The following is a 19,493-nucleotide window of genomic DNA, read 5'->3' on the forward strand; positions in this document are numbered from 1 at the left end:
TGAAAGGTTTCAGGTTTGATGTGTTGGAAGAAAATTTGGGTTATTAAAGATGAGAAGGAAGGATCAGAGACATTAGATAGAGATGATGAAGATGGCATAAATTGTTGGTGTAGGGTATAAATGCAAGGTCTAGGTAAAAATGATATAAATGCAGGTTCTGGGGTATAACTTTAAGAGTTGAAGACTCAGATATAGGTTGTAAAACATGATTCTTAGAAGGGAGCTGGTCAAGGAATTGAAAGGCCAAGGTTATATTGATATCAAGATGGTATATACAATAGGCATTGACACTACCATGAATTTTGATAGAAGTCAAGTTTAAGAAAGTGGCAATGAACCATGTTAGCACTAATTATATAACTATGCCCCCTGCAAACCAATGGTCAAAGAAATGAAAAAGTGAAAATAGCCAAATTTGAATGGGTAAGTGGGATGAGCAAAAGTATTCTCAAAGGGCAGGCAGAGTTTTGGTCAGAGTAAGAATGTGTTAAGGAAACATTCATGTATATGTAGATCAAGGTTGTTTTCCAAATAACTCAGAAGGGTCTGGAATATTGGGGAGAGGTGACTATGCTGAAGTCAGATTGGATAATCTCCATTTCTGTAGGATTTAGGGTATGGAAATATTGAGTGATCTGGGAGTTTTGGCTTCTTAATGAATAACTTAGCTAAGACCAAAGATATAACAAGATTTTTCCTAATGGACGTCAAAGGTAAATTGTCCCATTGGGGGAAGGGGACATGGGATCTAGCCAATGCTGTCCGAGTTCTGGAATACTTCTAATTCTTCCTTCTGGCTTCTAATGACCTACAGTCTCTTATATCAGCCTTACCTTCTTTCCTGTTCTACTGCTCCTCATTCTTAGTATCAGGCACTGTTCTAGAGATGGGAGTAAAGACTTAAACCAGATGGATGTGTTCTCTTCTCATAGAACTTAAATGTAGTGATGGAGAATGAAACATTAATAAATAAATAAGTACATATATTCATCAATGTAATATATTCAGAGTGCTATCCTGTGGTGAAAATTATGCAGAGTAAACTGAAATAGAATTGGAGAATATTCTTCATAAAGTGATTAGTAAAGTTTTCTCTAGGGGGTTGATATTTAATGTGAAACTGAGATATAAAAAGAAAGAAAGGTGTGGAGAAAGTAGCAGGTCACTCATAATAGGAAATATTCAGTGCACAGGCTATGGATGGGAAAAAGCTGGATGTGTTGTAGATTGGAGTAGGCCAGTGAGCTAGAGGGGAACATGAGAAATGAAGTCAGAGAAGACAAGGGCAAATCAGTCTTGACTTTTTTAGGGTTTGGAATGTGTTCTGAGAATGTTGGGAAGCTAGTGGAGGACCATAAGAAGAGTAACATAAACTTACTTTTATTTTTAAATGAACTTCTGGGTGTTATGAAGAACTAACCGTGGGGGCAGAAGACAAAATAAAGGTAGGTTTTGTTTTCACATGTATTGAAATGTGCAGGAGGTGTTTCAAATGTGGGGATCAGTCATGCTAAAGCCAGTTTGGAGCATCTTGTACCAACAGCTGTGAGTCACTTTGTCATTTCACATCTAGATCATAAGACTGTGACTCATCATTGCTGTAATTTCTTCTCTGTAGAATATATTCCTTCTGTAATGGGATTTCATGTCTATCTGACCTGTTTCTGATAAGAGCATCTTCCATTGATGCATTAGGGATAGTTTCTCTGTTGGCTGAAAATAGCATCTTTGCTAGTTAAGACATTTTCTTTTTGTGGCTGACTTTTACATTCATTACTGGAGTTCAGCAACTATAATATTTCTAGTAGAAAGAAAAATCATGGCCACGTTTTTGATAAGTCAATAATTTAACCTGTTTGCTGGCTCTAAGTCAGATAATTTAACAAGTACGAGGGGATGCAGTTTTTCTGTTGGAAATACAAACCCTGAAATTAGTTTCCAGCATTCTATTCAGAGCAAGGAAGCTAATGCAGGATGATAACAGGGCACAGGGATTCAGCAGTAGAATGAAAAGGGCCAGCCTTCAGGCCACATCCACGGTTATCATGCTTTAGTTTGATTCTGATTTAAATGTCAAGGAATACAAAGCATTAAGTCCTAAAAATGACTTCACCTGTTTTAAAGAATGGAAAACTAAGAAGGGCCTCAAGTGCTCTTAGGATCAGAAAATTTAGATGGTCTTTCACCTCTTTCACTTACTAATTGAATTTTTTGAGAAATGTATTTGCCCTCTCTGCATCTAAGTTTTATCTTATAGAAAACAGAGAAAAAAATGTTCTTAAAATGTTATCAAAAATTAAATATATTAATGAAAATAAATGTGAAAGTGCTTTATTAACAGGATAGTTTATAGGGATATATTAATAATATACTTGTTATTCAAGTACTAGTATTTATAATCTTAAATGAATTTTAAAGTTCATATTTGGGATTTGTCTTTAAGAAAACATAAATCCTTTATTCAAGAAAGCATAACTGTCACTAGAACTGAGACAATGAAATATACCAATTAGTTTATCCCTCTAAAGAAGATAGTATAGTATAATAAATATTACCTTTAACAGATCATCAAAACAAATAAAGAGTAGCCTTTATAAGACTGATCCTTATCAAGTTCTTTAATGTTACAAAATATCTCAAAAAGAGTAGCTTTCAGTAGAAATCAATGTCATCGCATAGCCTACAATTAAAACTTTTTACTGCCCTTTGAATTCTTCATTAGTGGCATTTTGGTATCTTGGGTGAATGCATTGCTACACTAATGGTACATTGGAGGAATATACCATGTATCTGACAAATATTTCTTATACATTTTAAAAGAATAAGTGAGTAAATAACGATTTTCATGTGGGGTTTGTATCAAGTTCCATAAATAGATGTGTTCTGATTTTAAAATATCAATTCAATACCTTTGATCCCAAAGATCTTCTCTTTTTGACTCATCACAACACATAATTTGTATTATTCATGGACAAGCTGAGTCATTTATAACACAACAGCTGTTTTATTTGGTATTAGTTTTAAGACAATGATCTTTTGAATTCAAACATTAATTTTTAAGGAGGAGGCTGCTTTTTCATTTTTTTTTCTTTTTTTTTTATTTTTAGTTTTTTATTTTTTACATTTTAAAATCTTTAATTCTTACATGCATTCCCAAACATGAACCCCCCTCCCACCTCCCTCCCCACAACATCATTCTGGGTCATCCCCATGCACCAGCCCCAAGCATGCTGCATCCTGCGTCAGACATAGACTGGCGATTCAATTCACATGATAGTATACATGTTAGAATGTCATTCTCCCAAATCATCCCACCCTCTCCCTCTCCCTCTGAGTCCAAAAGTCCGTTATACACATCTGTGTCTCTTTCCCTGTCTTGCATACAGGGTCGTCATTGCCATCTTCCTAAATTCCATATATATGTGTTAGTATACTGTATTGGTGTTTTTCTTTCTGGCTTACTTCACTCTGTATAATCGGCTCCAGTTTCATCCATCTCATCAGAACTGATTCAAATGAATTCTTTTTAACAGCTGAGTAATACTCCATTGTGTATATGTACCACAGCTTTCTTATCCATTCATCTGCTGATGGACATCTAGGTTGTTTCCATGTCCTGGCTATTATAAACAGTGCTGCGATGAACATTGGGGTACATGTGTCTCTTTCAATTCTGGTTTCCTCGGTGTGTATGCCCAGCAGTGGGATTGCTGGGTCATAAGGTAGTTCTATTTGCAATTTTTTAAGGAATCTCCACACTGTTCTCCATAGTGGCTGTACTAGTTTGCATTCCCACCAACAGTGTAGGAGGGTTCCCTTTTCTCCACACCCTCTCCAGCATTTATTGCTTGCAGATTTTTGGATCGCAGCCATTCTGACTGGTGTGAAGTGGTACCTCAGAATGAAGGTGATTAAAACAATGAATATTGAGGGGCAGTACTTGATTTTTTCGATGTGAGAACCAAGTTACTTGGCACTGATTTTCTGGGGAAACCGTTTTTTGTATACTTCTAAGCTGTGTATATTTCTGTCCCTGGCCTCAAATAAGAATTCTAAAGAGGGAAATGAAGCTGTTTCAAACATCCAGTCAGAGGAAATCTCCAATGGGCTCATTTTAGAGTGGGAAAAATGGCATCTCATTCATATTTACCAAGTTTCAGTGCCCTATTTTATTGAGTGTCTACTATGACTCATGTCCTGTTATAGACATTAGAGATTAAAAAAATAAATTAATTAATAACTCATGAATAATCTGAGAGCAGTGCTTGGTGGTAAACATGCATGTATCAGTTCAGTTCAGTTCAGTTCAGTTCAGTCACACAGTCATGTCTGATTGTTTGTGACCCCATGAATCGCAGCACGCCAGGCCTCCCTGTCCATCACCAACTCCCAGAGTTTAGCCAAACTCATGTCCATTGAGTCAGTGAAGCCATCTAACAATCTCATCCTCTGTCACCCCCTTCTCCTCCTGCCTTCAATCTTTCCCAGCATCAAGGTCTTTTCAAATGAGTCAGCTCTTTGCATCAGGTGGCCAAAATATTGGAGTTTCAGCTTCAACATCAGTCCTTCCAATGAACACCCAAGACTGATTTCCTATAGGGTGGACTGGTTGGATCTCCTTGCAGTCCAAGGGACTCTCAAGAGTCTTCTCCAACACCACAGTTCAAAAGCATCAATTCTTCGGCGCTCAGCTTTCTTTATAGTCCAACTCTCACATCCATGCATGACTACTGGAAAAACCATAGCCTTGACTAGACAGACCTTTGTTGACAAAGTAATGTCTCTGCTTTTTAATATGCTGTCTAGGTTGATCTTACCTTTCCTTTCAAGGAGTAAGTGTCTTTTAATTTCATGGCTACAATCACCATGTGCAGTGATTTTGGAGCCTAAAAAAAATAAAGTCAGCCACTGTTTCCACTGTTTCTCCATCTATTTGCCATGAAGTGATGGGACTGGATGCCATAATCTTAGTTTTCTGAATGTTGAGCTTTAAGCCAACTTTTTCACTCTCCTCTTTCACTTTCATCAAGAGGCTCTTTAGTTCTTCTTCACTTTCTGCCATAATGGTGGTGTCATCTGCATAGCTGAGGTTATTGACATTTCTCCCGGCAATCTTGATTCCAGCTTGTGTTTCTTCCAGTCCAGAGTTTCTCATGATGTACCCTGCATATAAGTTAAATAATCAGGGTGACAATATACAGCCTTGACGTAGTCCTTTTCCTATTTGGAACCAGTCTGTTGTTCCAAGTCAAGTTCTAACTGTTGCTTCCTGATCTACATACAGGTTTCTCAAAAGGCAGGCCAGGTGGTCTGTTATTCCCATCTCTTTTAGAATTTTCCACAGTTTATTGTGATCCACACAGTCAAAGGCTTTGGCATAGTCAATCAAGCAGAAATAGATGTTTTTCTGGAACTCTCTTGCTTTTTTGATGATCCAGCAAATGTTGGCAATTTGATCTCTGGTTCCTCTGCCTTTTCTAAAACCAGCTTGAACATCTGGAATTTGACGGTTCACATATTTGCCAAGTCTTCAGTGTCCTATATTATTGAGCGTCTGCTATGACTCATGTCCTATTATAAACATTAGAGATTTAAAAAATAATTAATTAACAAGTTCTGAATCATGAGAGCAGCGCTTGGTGGTGAAAGCACATGTATCGACATGTTCAATTTACTTTCTAAGAGTTCAGGTAAGTCTTATAGGGTGAGTTTCATTCTTGCACTTGGTAATCTGCAGGCTGAATTATAAATAAACATTTATTAAGTGTTAACTGTGGATAACTATCCAATATATTATTTCTAATACCTAGAGTAATTCTAGCTAGAAGGTGTTATTATCCAGTTTTATAGTTTCAGTAACTTAGAGAGATTTAGTTAACTTGGTCAAGGTTCTATGAATAGTAAGTCTGAGAGACATATCTAACTTCAAAGGCTTTCCTTTTTCAAATTTTCTTTCCTTGTTCTCTAAATATCATACAATCTACTGTTATTAAATGTCTTTTAGGAGTTAGGTAGTTTGGGTGAATCTTGCCTGTTACAGAAATTAATGCAAAGCAATTAATGAAGAAGAAAAATATTCTCCTTCATGTGTTTAACTTAGTTTCCATTTTGTTCCCCTCAAAAATCATGTTTTATTTTCTACCTCATGTTACAGAACTATCATACTGCTCCAAAAGTACTGAAGAAGAAAGTAAGGGCCAGGAAGATAATGCACCCTGCTTGCCTAACTTCATACAACTAGAAATTATCATACCTAGGGATGATATTTTCCTTTTCATTCTTTCTATTGCACCACAAATGTTGGATTATGATATCCTCTGCTCAGTTGAGGTGGGAAATATATATGAAAGCATCATTCTGTATGGTTCTCTGGGTGGTTTTGTTGTCCAAAAGAGTAATTTGCTGAATTTAGAAGATAGAGGTGAAGTAAATGGTTACATACTGCAGAAACAGCTTCCCAATAACATTTTTGTTAGCTCTCCCTGCATGATTGCAATTGGGTACTCTGCATATGCGGCAACTCTGATTTTCCTTTAAGCTCCAATTTTTCACCCATGCCAGCACTTCAGACAAATTGGTTAGTGACCCTCTGGTCTATCCCTTCCAGCCATTCTTTCCCCTGTTATTCCCCGCATTATATGCCTTCCTCGTATAAGGAAGGTCTAGTCCTATAACCAGTCCCTTACTCCTTGAATATTCTCCATGGCTCTCCTTCCCTGAGTAAACTCTGGCTAGCACAGTTACTGTTCTTAGAAATACTCCCATAAAAACAGAACCTTAAAGATGAGTTAGATTCTCTGATCTAACTAAATTAAAACAACAACAACAAAAAAGGCTTTGATGTCACCTGTAAATGGGACAGGGGAGGGTTATGGCTTGAAGTGGCTAAATATAGGTTATCATCTAACATCATCTAGCGTCAACTGCCCATAGAATCAAAGCTTTCAGCAAGTAGCTGATAACAAATAGCATTTTAATAAAAATAAAGGGTATATGCATTTGCACTTGTTATTTACAGCAGATAATTTCAATAAGAAAATTCTAAGTTCAAGGCTTTTAATGCCCAACTTAAGATGTGGATAAGGAACCAAAAAATATTTATGACAAACCTACAAAACACCCTTGTCTCCTGTAGCCACAGATTAAGATTCCTGAAAAGCAAACATCAAAGCTAATCCTGAAGGGGACTGAATAATATGGCAAATTTAATTCATAACTTTTCAGGGCCTTTTACTAGGAAGAAGGGGGAACCTTAAAATTAGAAAATCAATCAGAAAATGTTGCAGTTAAACCCTAATTTAGAACAAATGTCCAACATACATAAAAAGGACACTCCATTCAACAGCAGCAGAGTGAACATTCTTCTCAAGTGACCCACCAGCACCCACTCATGCTTATGCTCATATCTGACTCTGCAACTCCATGGAGCCTGCCAGGCTCCTCTTTCCATGGGATTTTCCAAGCAAGAATTTGGGGGTGGGGTGTCATTTGCTTCTCCAGGGGAATCTTCCTGAACCAGGGATCAAACCTGTGTCTCTTGCATTTGGCAGGCAGATTCTTTACTGCTGAGCCACCTACACAAGTCTTTAAAAAGTCAGAAGATTTAAATCATACCAAGTATTTCTTTCCTGGTGGCTCAAATGGTAAAGAATCTGCCTGAAAAGCAGGAGACCCAGATTCAATCCTTGGGTTGTCAAATCCCCTGGAGAAATGATGATACTCACTCCAGTATTCCTGCCTGGAAAATTCCATGGACAGAGAAGCCTGATGGGCTATAGTCCTTGGGGTTGCAAATAACTGGATCAGACAGAGTGACAAACGACACAAGTATTTCTTCTGACCACAGTGGTATAAACTGGAACCATGTACCAGGAGGCAAGCTGGAATACTCTCAAACATGTGCAAGGAAAGCACTCTCCTGAAGAATCAATGGGTCATAAAAGATGATCAAAAGACAAATTTAAAACATTATGAAACTGGAAAAAAATGGAAACAACTATGTCAAAACTCATGGGATGCTAGAAAGTAGTTCTAAGAGAGAAGGTAATAGAGATGAATATCAACATTAAGAAAAAGAGAACCTTAAATAGATAAGTAAAATTGATACCCTAAGAAAACAGAAAATAAAGAACAACCAATAACTGGAAAATTCTGAAAGAGATGGGAATACCAGACCACCTGACCTGCCTCTTGAGAAACCTATATGCAGGTCAGGAAGCAACAGTTAGAACTGGACATGGAACAACAGACTGGTTCCAAATAGGAAAAGGAGTACGTCAAGGCTGTATATTGTCACCCTGCTTATTTAACTTAAGTGCAGAGTACATCATGAGAAACGCTGGACTGGAAGAAACACAAGCTGGAATCAAGATTGCCAGGAGAAATATCAATAACCTCAGATATGCAGATGACACCACGTTTATGGCAGAAAGTGAAGAGGAACTAAAAAGCCTCTTGATGAAAGTGAAAGTGGAGGGTGAAAAAGTTGGCTTAAAGCTCAGCATTCAGAAATCGAAGATCATGGCACCAGGTCCCATCACTTCATGGGAAATAGGTGGGGAAACAGTGGAAACAGTGTCAGACTTTATTTTTGGGGGCTCCAAAATCACTGCAGATGGTGATTGCAGCCATGAACTTAAAAGACACTTACTCCTTGGAAGAAGAGTTATGACCAATCTAGACAGCATATTCAAAAGCAGAGACATTACTTTGCCGACTAAGGTCCGTCTAGTCAAGGCTATGGTTTTTCCTGTGGTCAATTATGGATGTGAGAGTTGGACTGTGAAGAAGGCTGAGTGCTGAAGAATTGATGCATTTGAACTGTGGTGTTGGAGAAGACTCTTGAGAGTCCCTTGGACTGCAAGGAGATCCAACCAGTCCATTCTGAAGGAGATCAGCCCTGGGTGTTCTTTGGAAGGAATGATGCTAAAGCTGAAACTCCAGTACTTTGCCACCTCATGGGAAGAGTTGACTCATTGGAAAAGACTCTGATGCTGGGAGGGATTGGGGGCAGGAGGAGAAGGGAACGACAGAAGATGAGATGGCTGGATGGCATCACGGACTCGATGGATGTGAGTTTGAGTGAACTCTGGGAGTTGGTGATGGACAGGGATGCCTGGTGTGCTGTGATTCATGGGGTCACAAAGAGTCAGATACGACTGAGTGACTGAATTGAACTGAAGCTTAATGTGAGAAGGCATAAATTTAAAATATCAGAGCAGAAAAATATTAGAAACCAAGAAACAATAGAAAAATTTAGAAAAGCTAAAAGCTGATGTTTTGAAAATATTATGTAAAGTATCATAAGTGATTACTATGAAGAATTATAGACTCATAAATTGAGTAACTTAGATGAAATGTATACAGTCGAAGAAATATGCAACATACAAAGACTGAATTAAGAAACAGAAAATTTGAAGAGAACAGTGAGTGAGGAGATGGAATCAGTAATCAAAACACCTCCCAGCACAGAGAATCCCAGGATCAGATAATTCCACTGGTGAATTCTACCAAATATTTAATGAAGAATTAATTTTTAATATTTTTCACAAAATTGGAAGAGAATGAACATTGCCAAATTTATTTACAGGCCCAGCATGACCCTGATACCAAAGCCAGCTAAGGATACTACAGTTCTGTTCAGTTGCTCAGTCGTGTCCAACTCTTTGGTACCCCATGAACCGCAGCACGCAAGTTTTCCCTCCATCACCAACTCCTAGAGCTTGTTCAAACTCATGTCCATCAAGTTGGTGATGCCATTCAACCATCTCATCCTCTGTTGTCCCCTTTACCTCCTGCCTTTAATCTTTCCCAGCATCAGGGTCTTCTCCAATTAGTCAGCTCTTTGCATCAGGTGGCCAAAGTACTGGAGCTTCAGCTTCAACATTAGTCCTTCCAATGAATAGTCAGGGCTTATTTCCTTTAGGATTGACTGGTTGGATCTCCTTACAGTCCATGGAGCTCCCAAGAGTCTTCTCTAGCCCCACAGTTCAAAAGCATCAGTTCTTCAGTGCTCAGCTTTCTTTATGATCCAATTCTTACATCTGTACATGGCTACTGGAAAAATCATAGCTTTGACTATATTGGCCTTTTCTGGCAAAGTGATGTCTCTGCTTTTTAATATGCTGTCTAGGTTTGTCTTAGCTTTTCTTCCAAGAAGCAAGGATACTGAAAGAAAAGGAGACTATAAGCCAACACCAGTGATGATGATAGATGCAAAAATTCTCAACAGAGTATTAGCAAACTGAATTTAATATCATACTAAGATGATCATACATCATGGTCAAGTGGGATTTAACCCTGGCATGCAAGGATGGCTCAAAACCACCAATCAATACATATGCTGCTGCTGCTGCTAACTCACTTCAGTCGTGTCCGATTCTGTGTGACACCACAGACGCAGCCCACCAGGCTTCTCGGTCCTTGGGATTCTCCATGTTAATAGAGAGACAGAGATAAAATTAATATAACCATCTCAATATATTTAGAAAAAAATGACAAATATAACATTTTTCCATGAAAAAAAGGTCAAGAAGTAGGTATAAAAGGAATATACTTTAGCTTAATAAAGGTTATATACAAAAAGCCAATCAATGGTAAAATGTTGTAAGTTTTTCCTCAAAGGTCAGGAACAAGACAAGGGTGCCTACTCACACCACTCTGATTCAACATAGTGCTGGAAGTCATAATCAGAGCATACGGCCAGGAAAAAAAAAATAGAACTAATCCAAATTTAAAAGTAAGAATTAAAACTGTCATTATTTGCAGAAAATATGATCTTATATACAGAATAACCTAAAGACCACCAAAAATCTATCAGAACTGATAAATTATGCAAAGTTGTAGGATACAAAGTAAACATAGAGATATTAGTCATATTTTTGCACACTAATAGAAAATATCTGAAAAAGAAACAAAAAAATCCCAATCACTATAACATCAAAAACAAACAAAAATACTTAGGAATGAATTTAATCAAGGAGGTTACACTGAAAATTATGACCATGAGGGAAGAAATTAAAGAAGACAAACAAATGGAAAGGTATCCTGGTTTCATGGGTAGAAGGAGTCGATATTGGTAAAATGTCTAGAAAGTTAAAAGTCATTATTCAATGCACTCTATGTCAAAACTCCAGTGATAATTTTCACAGAAGTAGAAAAATAATTTAAAAAATTTTATGGAACCTGCGAAGAACCTGACTAGCCAAAGCAATTTAAATGCAGAGTGCATCATGTGACATGCTAGCTTGCATGAAGGACAAACTGGAATCAAGGTTGCCAGGAGAAATATCAATCACCTCAGATATACAGATGACACCACCCTTATGGAAGAAAGTGAAGAGGAACTAAAGAGCCTCTTGATGAAGGTGAGAGAGGAGAGTGAAAAAGCTTGCTTAAAACTCAACATTCAAAAAACTAAGATCATGGCATCCAGTCCCATCACTTCAGGGCAAATAGATGGGGAAAGGATGGACACAGTGATATACTTTATTTTCTTGGGCTCCAAAATCACTGCAGATGGTGCCTGCAGCCATGAAATTGAAAGATGCTTGCTCCTTGGAAGAAAGGCTAGACAGCACGTTAAACAAACCTGACAGGATGTAAATGTAGACAGTGTATTAAAACCCAGGGACATTACTTCGCCAACAAAGGTCTGTATAGTCAAATCTATGGTTTTTCCAATAGTCATGTACAGATATGAGAGTTGGACCATAAATAAAGCTGAGCGCTAAAGAATTGATGCTTTCAAAATGTGGTGCTGGAGAAGACTCTTGAGTGTTCCTTGGACTGCAAGGAGATCAAACCAGTCAATCTTAAAGGACGTAAACCCAGAATATTCATTGGAGGGACTGAGGCTGAGGCTGAAGCTCCAATCCTTTGGCCACCTGATGCGAAGAGTCAACTAGCTGGAAAAGACCCTGACGAGGGGAAAGATTGAAAGCAGGAGAAGGAGATGACAGAGGACGATATGGTTGGATGACATCACCGACTCAATGGAGATAAGGTTGAGAAAGTTCTGGGAGATGGTGAAGAACAGGTAAACCTGGCATGCTGCAGTCCACGGGGTCACAAAGATTCAGACATGACTGAGCAACCGAACAACAACAGCAACAAGCAAAAGCAATCATGAAAAAGGAGACTGAAACTGAAAATACAGCATTACCTAGTTTCCAACTACACTACACAGATATAATAATCAAAAGCAGTGTGTTATTGGCATGCAAATAGACATATACATATGCCAGGGAGGCCTGGCATGCTGCAACCCAAAGGGTGGCAAAGAGCCAGACATGACTGGGTGACTGAACAAGGAACATAGACATAATACCAGTGGAACTGAATTGAGTTCCTAGAAATAAACCTTTTGCATACAGTAGACCAATATTTGGCAAGAAAGACATGAATACTAAATGGGGAAGGGATAGTCTCTTCAATAAATGGTGTAGTGAAAACTGGATAATCACATACAGACCAATTGAACTGGACCTGTGTTTTACACCATTTACAAATGTGAACTCAAAATGAATTAAAGATTTATACATAAAAAATGGAAACTGTAAAACTCCTAGAAGAAAACTTAAGGAAAAAGCTCCTTGATATGGAAATGCTTTTGGGTCTTGGAAATGATTTTTTCTATATAACACCCAAAGAGTAAACAACAGAAATAAAAATAAATATGTGGGACAACATAAAACTTAAAAACATCTGCATAGAGAAAGAATCAATGAAATGAAACCTATGAAATGGGAGAAAATATCTGCAAATCACATATCTGATAAATAAGTAATAAATAAATAAATAAATAATTCATATAACTTCAAAATAAATAAATAATTCATATAACTCAATTGAAAAAAGCAATCATTTAAAATGGGAAGAGGAACTGAATAGAAATTTTTCTAAAGAAGATATACCAATGGCCAATTGGTACATGAAAAGGTGCTTGATATCATTAATCACCAAGGAAGCGCAAATCAAAACTGTAATGAGATGTCACCACATACTTTTGAAATGGGTAATTTCAAAAAGTAATAATAAAGCACAAAATAGGAGCTAAGAAGTGTTGGTAAGAATATGGAGAAAAAGTTACCAGAGCCACTATGGAAAATAATATGGAGGGTTCTGAAAAAATTAAAAATAGAACTATTTTATGATTTTGAAATGTCATTACTGTGTGTATATCCAAAGGCAACGCAAATAGGATCTCAAAGAGGTATATGCATTCACATGTCCATTTCAGCATCACTTACATAGCCAAGATGTGGAAACAACTGAAGTCTCCATTAACAGATGGATGGATAAAGAAGCTGTCACTCACACGCACAGAGGAATATTATTCAGTCACGAGAATAAAAAGAAATTCTGACATTTGCAACTACTTGGATAAACCTTCAAGGGATTTTGCTAAGTGAGATAAGTCAGACATAAGACAAATACTATATGATATCACATATGTGCATTCTAAAAAAGCTGTACTCTTAGTAACAGAATGTAGAATGGTGGTTACTAGGGATTAGTAGTTAGAGGAAGTGGAGATATATTAGTTAAAGTGTACACACTCCAGCTTAAGATGAATAAATTCTGCGGGTCTAAGATAGAGCACAGTGTTGTATTGTATACATGAAAGTTGCAGTGAAAGGAGACCTTAAATGTTTTTACCACAAAAAAATAAGTGGTGATTATGTAACAGAAGTGTTAGCTAATGCTATGGTGGTAATCATTTCACAATATCACATATACATATTGTATACCTTATACTTACACAATGTTATATGTCAATTTTATCTCAGTAAAGCTGGGAAAAAGGAAAAGATATGATAAAAATTAAACATTAACTAAACAGACAAATAAATTGATGGTCTATTCTAAGCATGTTATTCAGCCTTCTTCCCTTGTCTTTGCCCAATGGTCTCATGATTTTTAGAGAAGTATTTGTGTTTTTGCATGGGTTCATCTACGTGGGTGTAAACCCACCAAGCCAAGTATAATTGTAGTTACTCTAAGGTTCCTAACTTGCCCTGAGAGTAACAGTCAGTGCTTGTTAATTCTCTGTTTTCTGAATGAAACTACGGCTTTTTCTTTTGCACAGAATATTCTTCCAATATTAATGACTGGAAAATATTATTTTGCATCTTTTAACCCTTCCAAGTTTTAGAAAATTAATTTATCTTAAATAATTACAAGTATTTTGAACTTACCGAAATTGAAGTAATTTTTAGTAGAAAGAGTGATAAGAAGTAATTTTTATCATTTATGTAACTACAACAAATGATTTTCCTACATAGTAATGCAAAGAGTACCATCAAATAATAGAAGTGTTCCTTCAATATCTGATGTTTTGGCCAATATTCTATAGGGAACAGAAAGTAAGCAAGACTAGCTGATTTAAAGCTCTCCAGTGTCTAGAGACTGTCTTGCTAATCCTCAGGTATAATATTTATTCCCCTCGCCCATCATGATTTACTCTATAATTTATAATCACACTTGAACTGCCAGTGTTAAATCAAAGAGCATTTTTGAGGTGGTAACACAATCCTAAATCTCTCCCTTAAGCGTACTTGAACTTTCCGATACTCCTTGGGGAAGACTCATAAGATGCTGCACCATGGTATGCCATCTACTCATGTGAAAATATTATGATTTTTGCTAATTGGACCATTAAAATATAGGTTTCGATAAAATTTGAACTATTCCTTGAATAGGCTCAAGTGTGATCACGCTTTCCATATACCATTCTCTGCAGAGCCAAACATAGCAACGCATTCAGCTAGACAATAAACACACTTTGCGTGGTCAAATATGACTGCCTTGTCTTGTCAAGCCAAACAGAAATGAATTCTCTGAACACCAAACTGACTGGAACAATCAAGAAATTACATAAATATATATTTGAAATTTCTGGACAAATTTAATGGCATTGAAGAATAGAAAGGAAATCGGAACTATGTTTCTGAGATGAAGCCAATTGAATTTATCATCACTAGGTGTGGGATATCAGGAAAAAGGAGCTGAGGATGACATCACTGCCGGTATCATTCTCCATGAACTGATAGCCCCTTTGGGATGCTTTCGTGGCGAACTTTCTTTTTAGTTAGATCAACCTGCCTGGTCAGAATTTAAGCTACTTTAATTTGTGGAGGAAGAAGAAAAGGAGTTAGACATCTGCAAGCCTCCCCTTATTCTTTTCAACATCAATTTCCTTTTGAAACTTGGGAAACCCATGCTCAGGGTTGAAAAGTGAAGGTGCTGACAAGTATATCTAAATTGAAAATAATTGGATGCTTGTGGGTCAAAGCAGTAGGCACAGAAAGTCAAATATCTGAACATCAATGGAAAGACAAGTGGGCCAGAAGACAACCTGTATATTCTATATCTCTCTATATCTCTATCTTCTAAAGGCTCACTTTGGGATTCATGGTGTACTCTTGTAACCCAATGAAGTTAAAGCTTCTTATTATAGTATGTTAATAGTGCTGGACAATTCAGCACTATTCCAAGTTAAAACTATTCCAAGGTTTTAACCCTTGGAATGGGAAGCCTTTTAAGGCTCAGAGAATGAAAATAACCCTGAAATAAACTTGACAAATCCCCAGATTACAAAATATTTGAAAATATTTCTAAACCATAAGGAGAATAAGGAACTTTTCTAAGCTATTAAGGTGGGAATGACTTTGGGCAAGTACAAATAAGTTATTTTGATGTGTTCATTAGACAACAAAATTATGTGTGTAGTTCTCACAGAAGAGAAAAAAAAAAACAGTTAAATTTCACTCAAGACTTACTCTCCAAAAGATATCAAAATAGAAGACTGATCCACTTCTTGACACACCTTAGTTCTTTATAGTTCTTTAGTTCTTTATAAGTAAACATTATATACATTTTGACTTGGAGTATAATATTTTGACCTAAGAAATTCCCCTCAATAGGTATTAGTTGCTCAGTTGTGTCTGACTCTTTGTGACCCCATGGACTGTAGCCCACCAGGCTTCTTTGTCTATGGATTTCCCAGGCAAGAATACTAGAGTGAGTAGCCTTTCCCTTTTGCAGGGGATCTTTCTGACCCAGGGATTGAACCCAAGCTTCCTGCATTGCAGGCAGAATTTTTACTGTTTGAACCACCAGGAAAGCCCTCAAGGGATAAATATACATGATATTAACAGTCTTTACTTTTATTTCAAGTTTTTGATGACAACGAAGTCTGGTATGAAACATTACAGATCCTCAGTTCAGTTCATTCACTCAATCTTATCTGACCCTTTGCGACCCCTTGGACTGCAGCACACCAGGCTTCCCTGTCCATCAACAACTCCCAAAGCTTACTCAAACTCATGCCCATCGAGTCGGTGATGCCATTTAATCATCTCATCCTCTGTCATCCCCTTCTCCCCCTGCCTTCAGTCTTTCCCAGCATCAGGGTCTTTTCTAATGAATTGGCTGTTCACATTAGATGGAAAAAGGATTGGAGTTTCAGCTTCAACATCAGTCCTTCCAGTGGACATTGAGTTGATTTCCTTTAGGATAGACTGGTCTGATTTCCATGGAGTCCAAGGGACTCTCAAGAGTCTTCTCCAGCACCACAATTCAAAAGCCTCAAATTTTGGTATTTAGCCTTCTTTATGTTCCAACTCATATCCGTACATGACTACTGGAAAACCGTAGCTTTGACTATATTTGTTGGCAAAGTTATATCTCTGCTTTTTAATACCTGTCTAGGTTTTTCATAGCTTTTCTTCCAAGTAGCAAGCGCCTTTTAATTTCATGACTGCAGTCACCATCCACAGTAATGGAGCCCAAGAAAATAAAACATGTCATTGTTTCCACTTTTCCCCTCCTATTTGCTAGTAAGTGATGGAACCACATGCCATAATCTTAGTTTTTTAATGTTTAATTTTAAGCTAGCTTTTTAAAATATACATTTATTTATTTTAATTGGATGTTCGACTGGTTCCAAATAGGAAAAGGAGTACGTCAAGGCTGTATATTGTCACCCCGCTTATTTAACTTATATGCAGAGTACATCATGAGAATTGCTGGACTGGAAGAAACACAAGCTGGAATCAAGATTGCTGGGAGAAATATCAATCACCTCAGATATGCAGATGACACCACCCTTATGGCAGAAAGTGAAGAGGAGCTAAAAAGCCTCTTGATGAAAGTGAAAGAGGAGAGTGAAAAAGTTGGCTTAAAGCTCAGCATTCAGAAATCGAAGATCGTGGCATCTGGTCCCATCACTTCATGGGAAATAGATGGAGAAACAGTGGAAACGGCGTCAGACTTTATTTTGGGGGGCTCCAAAATCACTGCAGATGGTGACTGCAGCCATGAAATTAAAAGACGCTTACTCCTTGGAAGGAAAGCTATGACCAACCTAGATAGCATATTGAAAAGCAGAGACATTACTTTGCCAACAAAGGTCCGTCTAGTCAAGGCTATGGTTTTTCCAGTGGTCATGTATGGATGTGAAATTTGGACTGTGAAGAAAGCTGACTGGTGAAGAATTGATGCTTTTGAACTGTGGTGTTGGGAAAGACTCTTGAGAGTCTCTTGGACTGCAAGGAGATCCAACCAGTCCATTCTAACAGAGATCAGCCCTGGGTGTTCTTTGGAAGGAATGATGCTAAAGCTGAAACTCCAGTCCTTTGGCCACCTCATGGGAAGAGTTGACTCATTGGAAAAGACTCTGATGCTGGGAGGGATTGGGGGCAGGAGGAAAAGGGGATGACAGAGGATGAGATGGCTGGATGGTATCACTGACTTGATGGATGTAAGTTTGGGTGAACTCGGGAGATGGTGATGGACAGGGAGGCCTGGCGTGCTGTGATTCATGGGGTTGCAGAGAGTCGGACACGACTGAGCGACTGAAATGAACTGAACTGAACTAAATTATTTTACAATATTGTATTGGTTTTGCCATACATCAACATCAATCCGCCACGGCTATACACGTGTTCCGCATCCTGAACCCCTCTCCCACCTCCCTCCATGTACCTTTTTCATTCTTTTCTTTCACCCTCGTCAATAGGCTCTTTAGTCTCTCTTCACTTTCTGCTGTTAGAGTGATATCAACTACATATCTGAGGTTGTTGATATTTCTCTCAGCATTCAAGCCTGAGCTTCATCCAGCTTGGCATTTTGTATGATGTACTCTGCATAGAAGTTAAATAAGCAGGGTGACAATATACAGCCTTGTCATACTCCTTTCACAATTTTTAACCAGTCCATTGTTCCATGTTCAGTTCTAACTGTTGCTTCTTGATTACATTCAGGTTTCTCCAGAGATGGTTAAGGTGGTCTGGTATTCCCTTATCTTAAAGAATTTTCCATCGTGTGTTGTGAACTACACAGTGAAAGGCTTCAGTGTAGTCCATGAAGCAGAAGTAGATGTTTTTCTGGAATTCTCTTGCTTTCCCTATGATTCAATGAATTGTGGCAGTTTGATTTTGGTTCTTTTGCCTTTTCTAAATTCAAGTTGAACATCTGGAAGTTCTTGGTTCACATACTGCTGAAGCCTAGCTTGAAGGATTTTGAGCATTACCTTATGAACATGTGAAATTAATACCATTGTATGGTAATTTGAACATTTTTTGGCATTGCCTTTCTTTGGGATTGTAATGATAACTGACATTTTTGTATCCTGTGGCCACTGCTGAGTTTTCCAAATTTGCTGGCATATTGAGTGCAGCACTTTCACAGCATCATCTTTTAGGATTTGAAATAGCTCAACTGAAATTCCGTCACCTCCACTATTCGTAGTGATGCAACCTAAGCTATATTTAACTTCACTACACCATCGTGGTTATCTGGGTCATTGAAACCATTTTTGCATAGCTCTTCTGCGTATTCTTGCCACCTCTTTTTAATATCTTCTGTTTTTGATAGGTCCTTAACATTTCTGTCCTTTATTGTACCCTCTTTGCCTGAATATTCCTTTGATATTTCAATTTTCTTGAAGAGATCTCTACTCTTTCCCATTCTATTGTTTTTGTCTATTTCTTTGCATTGATCACTTCAAGAAGGCCTTCTGATCTCTCCCTGCTATTCTCTGGAACTTTGCATTCAGTTGGGTCTATCTTTCCCTTTCTCCTTTGCTTTTTGGTTCTCTTTTTCTCAGATATTGATAAAGCCTCCTCAGACAACCACTTTGCCTTCTTGCATTTCTTTTTCTTTAGCACAGCTTTGATCACTGCCTCCTGTACAGTGTTACAAACTTCCCTCCATAGTTCTTTAGGAACTCTATCTACCAGATCTATCCCCTCGAATCTCCTCATCACATCTACTGTATAATCATAAGGGATTTGATTTAGGTTATACCTGAATGGTCTAGTGGTTTTCCCTGCTTTCTTCAAATAAGACTGAGTTTTGCAATAAAAACTCATTATCTGAGTCACAGTCATCGTCAGGTCTTGTTTTTGCTGACTCACAGAGATTCTCCATCTTCGATTGCAAAGAATACAATCAATCTGTGTCTGGTATTGACCATTGGTGATGTTCAT

Source organism: Ovis canadensis, chromosome 18 (assembly GCF_042477335.2).
Source record: "Ovis canadensis isolate MfBH-ARS-UI-01 breed Bighorn chromosome 18, ARS-UI_OviCan_v2, whole genome shotgun sequence".
Taxonomy (NCBI): Eukaryota; Metazoa; Chordata; class Mammalia; order Artiodactyla; family Bovidae; genus Ovis; species Ovis canadensis.